The following is an 11,023-nucleotide window of genomic DNA, read 5'->3' as shown; positions in this document are numbered from 1 at the left end:
CATAGCCAAACTACTGTGGTGCAGAGAAGTAGTGGAATTTGGAAACTGGAGATCTAGAGTTTTGCCACCATTTTCTCTTCCTGGAAGATAATTTTCTTCTGAAAAATCAATGTTTCACAATACAATGCAATGCAAAGAGATTTATTAAGAACAACACTTTTCTTCATGCTATACCTAATTATAGTTAACATACATACATGATAGATTTGCTCCCATAAACTAATTAAATACTAGTGCAAGGATATAGAATTGCTGAACAAGTGCAGGATGGTTGATTTAAAGCTTATGCGTTCTCTACTGTGTGAATCATACAGACAGTTATCTCTATAAGGGGCAATGCTGACTGGGCAGGTATTGATTTCAGAATTCCAAATAATGTCAGCTTTCTTAAATTATAGGATAGAAGTTATTGAAGTGGAGACTGATGCCTTTGTGGGACCAGAGGCCAAAGGACTCTAAAAAAAGGGAAAAAAAGGAAAGAAGGGGAGAGTTCTTTCAAAGAAAAACACTCTTGAGAAACAGAAAATTTGGTATCTAGTTCTATGCCAAGCCCAAATAAACATTTACTTTGCTACCATTGCAAAACTACGTGGTTTCCGTAGAAGCTGTACATGATACTCATGAGAAAATGACTTTGTACTATAGCAAGTGTCATTTGTTTCATCAGATAACTGCAAGAAGTTGGGAGTTCTCACTAATCCCAAGTATAAATGGATAGCATAGCAGAGACCACCTCTCTGGCAATACAACTGATTTGTAATTCTCTCTTAGCCTTAGATGGCCATTGTTTGCAGCTCACTCCTTCTGAATTACCAGAGCAGTGAGCCATGATCTCAGAGACAGATCATTCTCTCTTCCCACCCACAATTTCTGATCCCCTAAACCTAACCTGAGTCTTCTCTTCCTAATCATAAGGTGGAACATCCTTTCCCAAGAGACTACTGACATATACTAAAGTTCACACAGGGCTCCAGTTGACTAACAAATTAATCTCATTTAGCACTTCACATGAATGGTGAAATCAATTGCATGTTTAGTGATGACAGTAAATCTCTACTCCCTATCCCACTGAAAGCTTTACCATAATGTCTGTCTGCGTTGGGGTTATACTTTCAACATCTGCTGTTGCTACACATAAAAGATGAAGATCAAATGTGTGACACATTCATGAGTATACTTAAATAGGCTTCACATTATGTGAATGAATCTGTAGTTCTGAGCCTTTTTCTCCCATCTATAAAACATTCAAGAATGTGTGTGTGTGCGTGCGTGTGTGTGTGTGTGTGTGTGTGTGTGAAAGAGAGAGAGAGAGATAGAGAGAGAGATAGAAAGGTAGTTGATACCTAATTTAATATTTTAAAAATGCTTTCTTATTCCACCACCCTCCAGAAATGACTCCCAGGATGTCGGAGAACTAACCCACCGGGGGCAATACTATCTCAGATGAAGCTACTGAATTACTAAATTTAAAAATAAACCACAGTTTTCCACTCAACCATAATGAATAAACTGTTACTGGACTTGCCCTTCAACAACTAAAAGAAATTCAAACTGGGAAAAATACATGAAATGATTGTTTTTAGACATTGGCAGCCCACCACCATGCTTCCTAATGGAGGGATGCAAATGTGGTCAGCCTGACCATCAGCCCCCAGCTTGCTCTCTGGAGGGACTTTCCAGACTGAGGCACAATGAGGTGCCAGAGTGCTTCTGGCTGTCAAGGCATTCAAAGGCAAGGAGCAGGATCCCCCACCTCACCCCCTCTTCAGCATTTCAAATTCCACTGCCTTGAGACCCTCTTCTCCTCTAACCTGGAATATTGATATTTCTCCCCAAATTTATATTCCTCTTTTCATTTTCACACTTGAAATTCCGTCCTTGAAATATAGATCAGATTGATTTTTTTCTAAAATATAAATGTGATTGCAATTCTTTAAGTTAAAATTATTAGGTGACTTTCTCTGCCTTTGGAATACATTAAAAATAGTAGCATGGAGCATAAAATTTTAGTGGCCTGGCTTCTATATATTACTACTCCCATCTCAGAGTAAATAGATGGGAGCAGTAACTCTGCCTTGCTTCTCTACCTGCACATCTGACACTCCAATCTTACCAGTAGTTGCCTGAATAGGGCATTCTTTCATAAGCTCATGGCCAGCTTCATGGGCACACAACCTGTGTGGCCCAAGAGGACCCTGTGCTCACAAGGGCCCTGTATTTGGTTTAAGACTCTGCTGTCGCCATCTTGAAATACTCAATAATTTTTAACAAGGTGCCCCATATATTAATTTGGCACTGGGCTCCACAGGCACATGCGTACACACACACACACACACACACAGACACCTACAATAAGACAAGACACATGGGGAATGGAATAGTGTGTGGGTGGAATATAAAGAGCACCGGGGCACTTAGGTTTGAGTTTCAGCCCTATGAGATTTTAGCTCTTAATTTCTCTTAATCTGTTTCATTACCTGTAATGAGGATTCAAATACCACTCCTGCATACCACAATGGGCCTGTTAAAAGAATTGACTGAAATGATATAAAAGTTTGTAAAAAGTAAAATACAGTTAAGGGTTTTAATCATATCATCATCATCTTAATTGGTTTACTTGGTTCAGTTAATATCAACTAATCTTCATTTCCAGAAGGAAGTATTAAGCATGTCAGAGAAACTCATTATCTTTTATTCTCCACCAAAAACTAGGAGGGCTTTAATAGTGGATTTGTGAAGTTTGTATTCAAGAATTGCATGAGTTTAGAAAAAAATGTTTATAATACACTCCTCATAATATAAATGAGAATATCTTGGCTATTGTGTAAGGAACAAATTATAGGTCAACTAAAGCAGAAATTATGAAAATATTTCACAATTGAATCATCTATTAATTTCTTTTGAAGAGGATGCCAGTTCCTGTGAAATGAACACACTCATGTTGCTGGAAGAAATGGAGAAACAAAATGTCGATCCATACAACAGAATATTATTCAGCAAGAAAAAGGAAAAAGCTACTGATACATGCTATATGATGAACCTGAAAAACAACGCAAAGAAAGAAGCCAGATGCAAAAGATCAGATATTTTATGATTCCATTAAATGAAATTTTTAGAAAAAGCAAATCCATAGAGGTAGAAAGCGATCTGTGGTTGTCTGGGCCTGAGGTTGGGAGTGAAACTGATTGCAAATGGCACACAGCAACTTTTTGGAGTAATAGGAATGACCTAAACCCAGATTGCAATGATGGTTGCACAGCTATATGAGCTTCCTAGAAATCATCTAATTATACAAACAGTGAGTGATTTCATAATTGTACCTCAATAAAGCCACTCAAAAAAGAAAATAAGAAGGGAAGGAAAGGGGGAAGAAAGGAAAGAAGGAAAAAAGACATGAGAAAGACAAAAGAAAATAAAAAGAAGAGAAAAACTCACTGCTATAAAATGATCACTCCCAGCCCTAGCCCCACACTGCTTAGCACCAGCTCTAATACCAGCTTTGTGATCTTGGCAAGTCGTTTTATAAATGAAAGCTTAAAACGCCTTCCACCAATCTTAAAGGAAAATGAAACAGATTTTAAAATTGTTAATAGCTGTTGAAATGACCTCCCCTTCTCTTCATTAGAACTTCCTAGCTTCTTATTTTCACTAGGAAGAAAAAGATCATATCAAAATAAGCACCTCAGTTTGCAAACTAAAATTTTCTTTGGATATTCTTCCTTCTCTCTTGCAAGGAAATTTCTCATTCTGAATTCTTGAATCCATCATCTTTTTTTCATTTGTTTGCATCATCATTCTTCCCCTTTCTGTGAATCCTCCTTGACCTATAAATGTACTCAAACATCTCAAATTTAAAAACAAAACAAAACTCTATTTACTGTTCTTGAGCAGGGGTGGAATTTTTAATTACTAATTAGTCATACCTTAAATCTTCCTCCCTTGAGAATCACCAATAAGCTCCTGAATGCCAGATTCAGTAGTAGTTTCTCCAACCTCCTCAATAGTCTTTCTATAGCTCACATCTCCATAATGCAATATTTTTTGAAACCATTTACTTCTGGTACTGCTAGGGTTTTCTGGGTTATGTTGTTTTTCTCCTGCCTTTCCTACTTCTTCAGAGGCTAATTTTCATGCTTCATTTCTCTAGCTGTTTTTAAATGGAGCTTTTCATCTAGGTTCAAACATGTATGTTCCATACTATTCTATATCCTACACTCTACCCCCAACACCAGGCCTCTTTCATTTTTACAGTTTCAACCCCTGCCTCTAAGATTTTCAATCCTAACTTCTACCACCATGTCCAGTCCCACATTTTTAACTTCTTTCTGGATAACTCCACCTTTATGTATAACTTGCAACACAAACTTAACATGCCCGACTCCAACTCAAAAGCTTGTGCTCATTTCAATCTGCCATAATAACTCTTAAAAATATGTAAAATGTAATACTGGTTTCCATTTGTTGGAACTATAGTAGAATATGGAGATTTTGAAAAGAAAGGCAAGAGGGCTTAAGGTGAATATGGCCTTGAATAATTTATTCAGGGGAAGAACTAAACATCCTATAACATTGCAGGGAAAAAAGCAGGACTGTTGCCCACAATTTGATTTAATTATTACTTCAATTTAATTCCTTTTTAATAGGTTCTCCTGACTTGCCCTAATTCCATCCACCAAGTTGCACTCCTGGGCTTCCAGAATTTAGACTTAATTATTTGGGATGACCAAACTGAGGAAATTCTGCACTTGATTGTCTGCCAGTAGACCGTACCACTTGACTTGGTGATTCCTGTAACAGAATATTAATCTTGAAGAATTACCACCCTGATATTGGTCCATACTTGGGTGTGGCTCTAGTGTTACAGGATTTCATGAGTGCTGCTTTGCCAGCTGGAAATCTCTGTAGCCACCACTGCCTCTATCCGGCATTGCTTGGGCCCACTGGGCTCACTCCACCTGCTCAGCCTTGCAGGTTGTGCTTGGCTCACGCCCACTCAGATCCCATTCCTGCCACAGCTCCACATTCAGCCCACTGCTGGACTGGGCATGCCGTGAACAGCTTCCATGGTGGGTGCCAGCATCTAGATGAGGGGAACATGGTGGCACCCAAAAACTCAGAGATGATAGCAACTGTGGTGCCCCAAAGGGTGTTACAGCTCTTGCTCAAGGAGTCCCAACATCTGAGCCTCCAGAAATGTCACAGCTCTTTGTTCCTGCAGCTTGGTGAGGTGGTGGAGTGGGGGGTGTTACAGCTCTCTTTCTCCTGTGGTCCCATGAGCAGGAGCATGTTACAGCTCTTTTATTGCCATTGTCTGCAGCTCAGCAAGTTCTGGGCTCTTGTCTCACAACCAAGATGAATGATGTGCGTGGACACCACGGAGTGAGTAACGCAGAGGAGTATTTTATTGAGTGACAGAAGAAAAGCTCACAGCTGCAAGAGGGAACCCCAAAAGCAGACATAGCTGCCTGTGAGGCTGAGTCTGGGGTTTTTATGGGCTTAGAATGAGGGAGTGTGTGCTGATTGGTCCATGGGCAAGCTTGGAAAAAGCACAATTTGACTGGTTAAAAGACATTATCCAGAAGGAACCAATGGAGGGAGAAGGTAAGACAGGAATAGAAGTTCTCACTTCAGTCGTGGGCTCTATCCTGAACCGGCCTCTCAGTTTTCAAATTTTAAACTGGCTTTGGCTTGAAGGTCTGGTTTCACCAGGGACCCATCCCTGTCTGCCTAGGAATTTGTCTGTCTCATGTCACTATCACTACTACTGCAGCAAGCTGTGGAAGACAGAGTCAATAACCATAAAAGAGAGACTGCTAACACAGCCATTACTGAATATTCCATCATTGCCTTACAAGAGCAAACAAAAACTAAGACAGCCTCCTCACCAGATTTTGCCATCAATTACTTTAATTTCAGAAATCATTTGTATTTAAAATATGTTAGATTCAGGAGTGCTTTGGTGGTCCTTGAATTTCAGAGTATTTTTTGTTCAGATTGAAATGTCACTAGCTTCTAACTGAATGACAGAAAAAGCTAAAGTGATCTGTCACTGGAAATTGCTCCTGAATTCTAAATATAAATCTTCTCTGATGTTAAAAGAAAAAATAAAGGCTTTCAGTAAAAATCTCACCAAAAATATTTTCCCTCTTTACTAAATACATACACTTTAATTGACATTTTTAACTTTATTATAAAAAATGTCAAAATACACCTATCACCCAGATGTAACAATTATTATTTTTAACATTTGTTTCTATTTTTACTGACATCTTAAACCTTAATGTATCAGGGTACCACCCTAAAAGATATGGGCATTTTTCTACCTAACTATAATACTATTACTGTACCTAACTCAGTAATAATTTATTTTCAATAATAATTAATTTAGTATCCAATTCATATCCAAAATCACCTAAGGTCCTCAAAATATCTATCTATTTACAGTTGAATTTGTTTGAATTAGTATTAAAAGTACACCTATTACATCTAGTTTTTGCCTTTTAAGTCTCTTTTAATTCATAACACTTTTAATGTCTATAGTTTTCCATTTGAAGAAAGAGCTGTACTTTTTTATTACCATGTCTATAATTTCTTTCATTGAATGTTAACTTCTTCATTTGTGAAAATGATAATATCTGCGAATTATTTTCTGAAAAAATGACAGTAAGGTCTTCCATCTATAAATAAATTTATATCACACACCATGGCATATAAAGCCTAGCATAATTTTGAGGGTACGGTAAGATAAAAGGTCAGAAGCAATTCTATTATATGAAAATTTTTTCCTAACCACATGGTATCAGAGACCTTTAGAAGAGGTGGTAATGTAGAAAAACAAAAATCCATTTACTAAAGTTGATTTAAGAAAGCTGACACATTGGAGGGCATTTCTTCAGTTTTTGGAATTGTCATAAAGCATGTTATCAACATGAGTGTTAGAATTGCAAACACAGTCAATGCACAGAAAGGTCAAAGTAATTGTAATTTCCACCAACAATAGATGAGTTTGTTTACCTAAAAATTTGATTTCTCCTCAAAAGTAAGCCAGGAAATGCCAGAAAATGAGAAAGAGAGGGACAGAAAGAGAGTAAGAGACAAGTATACATAACCTCAAAATATAGTCTTTACTCATGATCATTTTATTCAGATAAGAGCAGGAAGGTTCTAATCAGTGAGCCATGCAATTTGCATAAATTCCATAACACTTCTTTTACTAATCTAAGAAATTTAACAATAAAACACCTTACACTAACCATCAGAGAAATGCAAATCAAAACCACAATGAGATACCATCTCACACTAGTCAGAATGACTATTATTAAGAAGTAAATAAACAACAGATGCTGGTGAGGCTGCAGAGAAAAGGAAACGCTTCTATACTGTTGGTGGAAATGTAAATTAGTTCAGCCACTGTGGAAAGCAGTTTGGACATTTCTCAAAGAACTTAAAATAGAACTACCATGCAACCCAGCAAACCTATTACTGGGCATATACTCCCAAAGAAAATAAATCTTTCTACAGAAAAAGACACATTCTCAGTAAACTATCGCAAGGACAAAAAACCAAACACTGCATGTTCTCACTCATAGGTGGGAATTGAACATTGAGAACACATGGACACAGGAAGGGGAACATCACACTCTGGGGACTGTTGTGGGGTGGGGGGGGGAGCGGGGAGGGATAGCATTAGGCGATATACCTAATGCTAAATGATGAGTTAATGGGTGCAGCACACCAGCATGGCACACGTATACATATGTAACTAACCTGCACATTGTGCACATGTACCCTAAAACTTAAAGTATAATAATAATAAAAATAAATAAAAATTTAAAAAGACACATGCATTCATGCTCATCAGAGCACTCTTCACAATAACAAAGACATGGTATCAACCTAGGTGCCTATCAACAGTGAACTGGATAAAGAAAATTTGGTACATATACATCATGGAATACTACGTAACCATGAAAAAAATCATATTCTTTGCAGCGACAGGAATGCAGCTGGAGGCCATTATCCTAAGCCAATTAATGCAAGAACAGAAAACCAAGTATTGCATGTTCTCTTTTATAAGTGGGAGCTAAACTTTGGGTAAACATGGACACAAAGATGGCAATAATAGACCCTGGTGACTGCTAGTGGGGAGAAGGAGGGACCAGGGCAAGGGTTAAAAAACTAATTATTTGGGCACTATGCTCACTACTTGAGTGATTGAATCATTCATACTCCAAATCTCAGCATCATGCAATATACCCAAATTTGCATATGTACATTTAACAAATTTGCACATGTACCCTCTGAATCTAAAATAAAAGTTAAAATCTTTTTTTTTTTAAATTTCAGCAGGGGGCCAGAGGTCTGTTTTGGTTTATCACCTCTACAAGTTAAATTAAGATGCTTGATCTTATATAAGATCCTGTTATAGAGTAAGTTTTAAGGTGGCCTCAGAGTAGCATCTGCTTTTAACTTTAACTTGAAGTATACCATAAATGGATCAGAACAATCACTTTATTTTAGAGAATATAGGGAAAGGGTTGAATGTGCAACCCAGTCAGTTCCCCTTCCATTTTACCTTCTAGAAACTTCCTCTCAACATAGTAACTCACAGCAGTTTATCCTTCAAAAAATTCCCCAGAAAAAGTGTTAATTGGTTTGGGAAAATATTTTTTGACATATTATATAAATAGGCCCTATATCCAGGGGTTGAAGACATATATCTAGGGTTTGGATATATGCCCTATATCGAGAGGTTTGAGTTGGAATTCGAGTAGACAGAAATCTCCTTAAAACAAAGGTTATTGAACAGTCATGAGACTCTTAAAATGACATTTATTTATCTATATATTATTTTGGTGAGAGAAGGAAACAAAGAGAGAGAAGCTAGTGCTTTTGGAATGCCTACTGTGTCAGGACAGATGCTTTGAAATACATTTTCACTGATATGACACCCTAGAATTTGAGAAGAAAACCTTAAAGGAAATAAATTTGGAAAAAGAGGATATGAAAAGTAGGGTTGTTCTATTTAACTGAAGAAAGATGAATATATCCTCAACAAAATAGTAGCAAAAATATTCAACAAAATACTAGCAAACCAAATCCAGTAGTTTATTAGGAGGATTATGCATCATGACCAAGTGGGATTTTTACCAGGTATATAATATAATATGCCACAGTAATATATGGAGGGAAAAAAAACACATAACCACATGATCATCTCAACTCATGCAGACAAAGCATTAGACAAAATGCAACATCATATGAGAAACACATTCAACAAAGTAGGAATAGAAGGGAACTTCATCAACGTGATAAAGAGAATTTTTGAAAAACTCACAGGCAATATTAATGCACTGCTGAAAGACAAAAATTTCCTAAAATTAGAAGCAAAACAAGAATACCACTTTCACCATTTCTTTTCAACACTGTGCTAAAGTTCTAGCTGTCTACTACGGCAAAAGAAAGACAGAAAGAAAGAGAGAAAGAGAGAAAGGGAGGAAGGGAAGAAGGGAAAGGAAGGAAGGGAGGAAGGGAGGAAGGAAGGAAAAGAAAAGAAAAATAAAATGCATCTAAATTGGAAAGGAAGATATAAAGTTATTTCCTTTCACAAAAAGATGATCCTATATACAGAAAGTCCTAAATAATTTACAGAAATTATTGTTAGAGCTAATAAGTTCAGCAAAGTTGCAGGATATAAGGTTGATGTTAAAAATTCAATTATACTTATATATGCTAGCAATAAAGAAACTTAAAATAAATTATGAAAACAATCTCATTACAATAACATCAGAAAGAATAAAATACTTAGAAACAAATTTAACCAACATAGTTGAAGGACATGTACACTGAAAAGTATAGATCACTGTTGAAAGAAATTACAGTCCTAAATAAATGGAAAGACATTCCATGTTCACAGATCAGAAGACAATACTTTAAAGATGGCAATACTACCCAAAGTGGTCTGCAGATTCAATGTAATCACTATTAAATCCCAATAATATTTTTATAGAAATGGAAAAGCTCATTCTAAAATTTATATGGTATTGCAAGGGATCCCGAAGAACCAAAACAATCTTAAAAAAGAGAAGCAAAGTTGGAGAAGTCACACTTACTGATTTGAAAACATACTAAGAGGTACAATAATAAAAATAGTGTAGTATTAATATGTGGAAAACATATAGATCAATGGAATAGGATTGAGGATTCAGAAATAAATAAGCCAATATATCTATGGCCATTTGTTTTTTTACAAAGGTGATAAGACTATTCACTGAAAAAAGAATACTCTCTTCAACTAGTTATCTACATAAAAAAGATTGAAGTTGGACTTCCACCTCACACCATGCATAAAAATTGAGTCAAGATGAATCAAAAACCTGAATGTAAGAATAAAAATTATGAAACACAAGAAAATATAAGTTAAATCTGTATGACCTTAGATATGCTGAAGGATTCTTAGATATGTTACCAGAAACACAGCAACAAAAGAAAACATAGATACACTGGATTTCATCAAAATTAAGAACTTCAGCACATGAAATGACATGATTAAAAAAGTGAAAAGATAACATACAGAATGGCAGAAAATATTTACAAATAAAATATCTGATAAGAATCTAATATCCACCACACATACAGAACAGTTACAACTCAATGACAAAAGATAAACAACCCAATTTAGAAATAAACAAAGGATGTGAATAGACATTTCTCCAAGAATGAGCAACAAGCAGACAAAAAAATGTTCAATATTATTTGTCATTAAGGAAATGCAAATCAAAACCACATTTCACACCCAAGTGGATGACTATAATTTTTTTTAAAAAAGGAAAATAACAAGTACTGACAAAGATGTGTGGAAATTAAGACCCTTGTACGTTGCTGGTGGGAATATACTGTGGAAAGAGTTTGGTCAGGTTTTTTTTTTTTTAATTTAACATAGAATTACCATATGACCCAACTATTCTACACTTCAGTCTGCACCCACAAGAATTGAAAACAGATATTCAAACATAAACTTGTC

Source organism: Pan troglodytes, chromosome 3 (assembly GCF_028858775.2).
Source record: "Pan troglodytes isolate AG18354 chromosome 3, NHGRI_mPanTro3-v2.0_pri, whole genome shotgun sequence".
In the NCBI taxonomy this organism is placed as follows: domain Eukaryota; kingdom Metazoa; phylum Chordata; class Mammalia; order Primates; family Hominidae; genus Pan; species Pan troglodytes.
Note: the sequence above shows the minus strand (reverse complement) of the source record.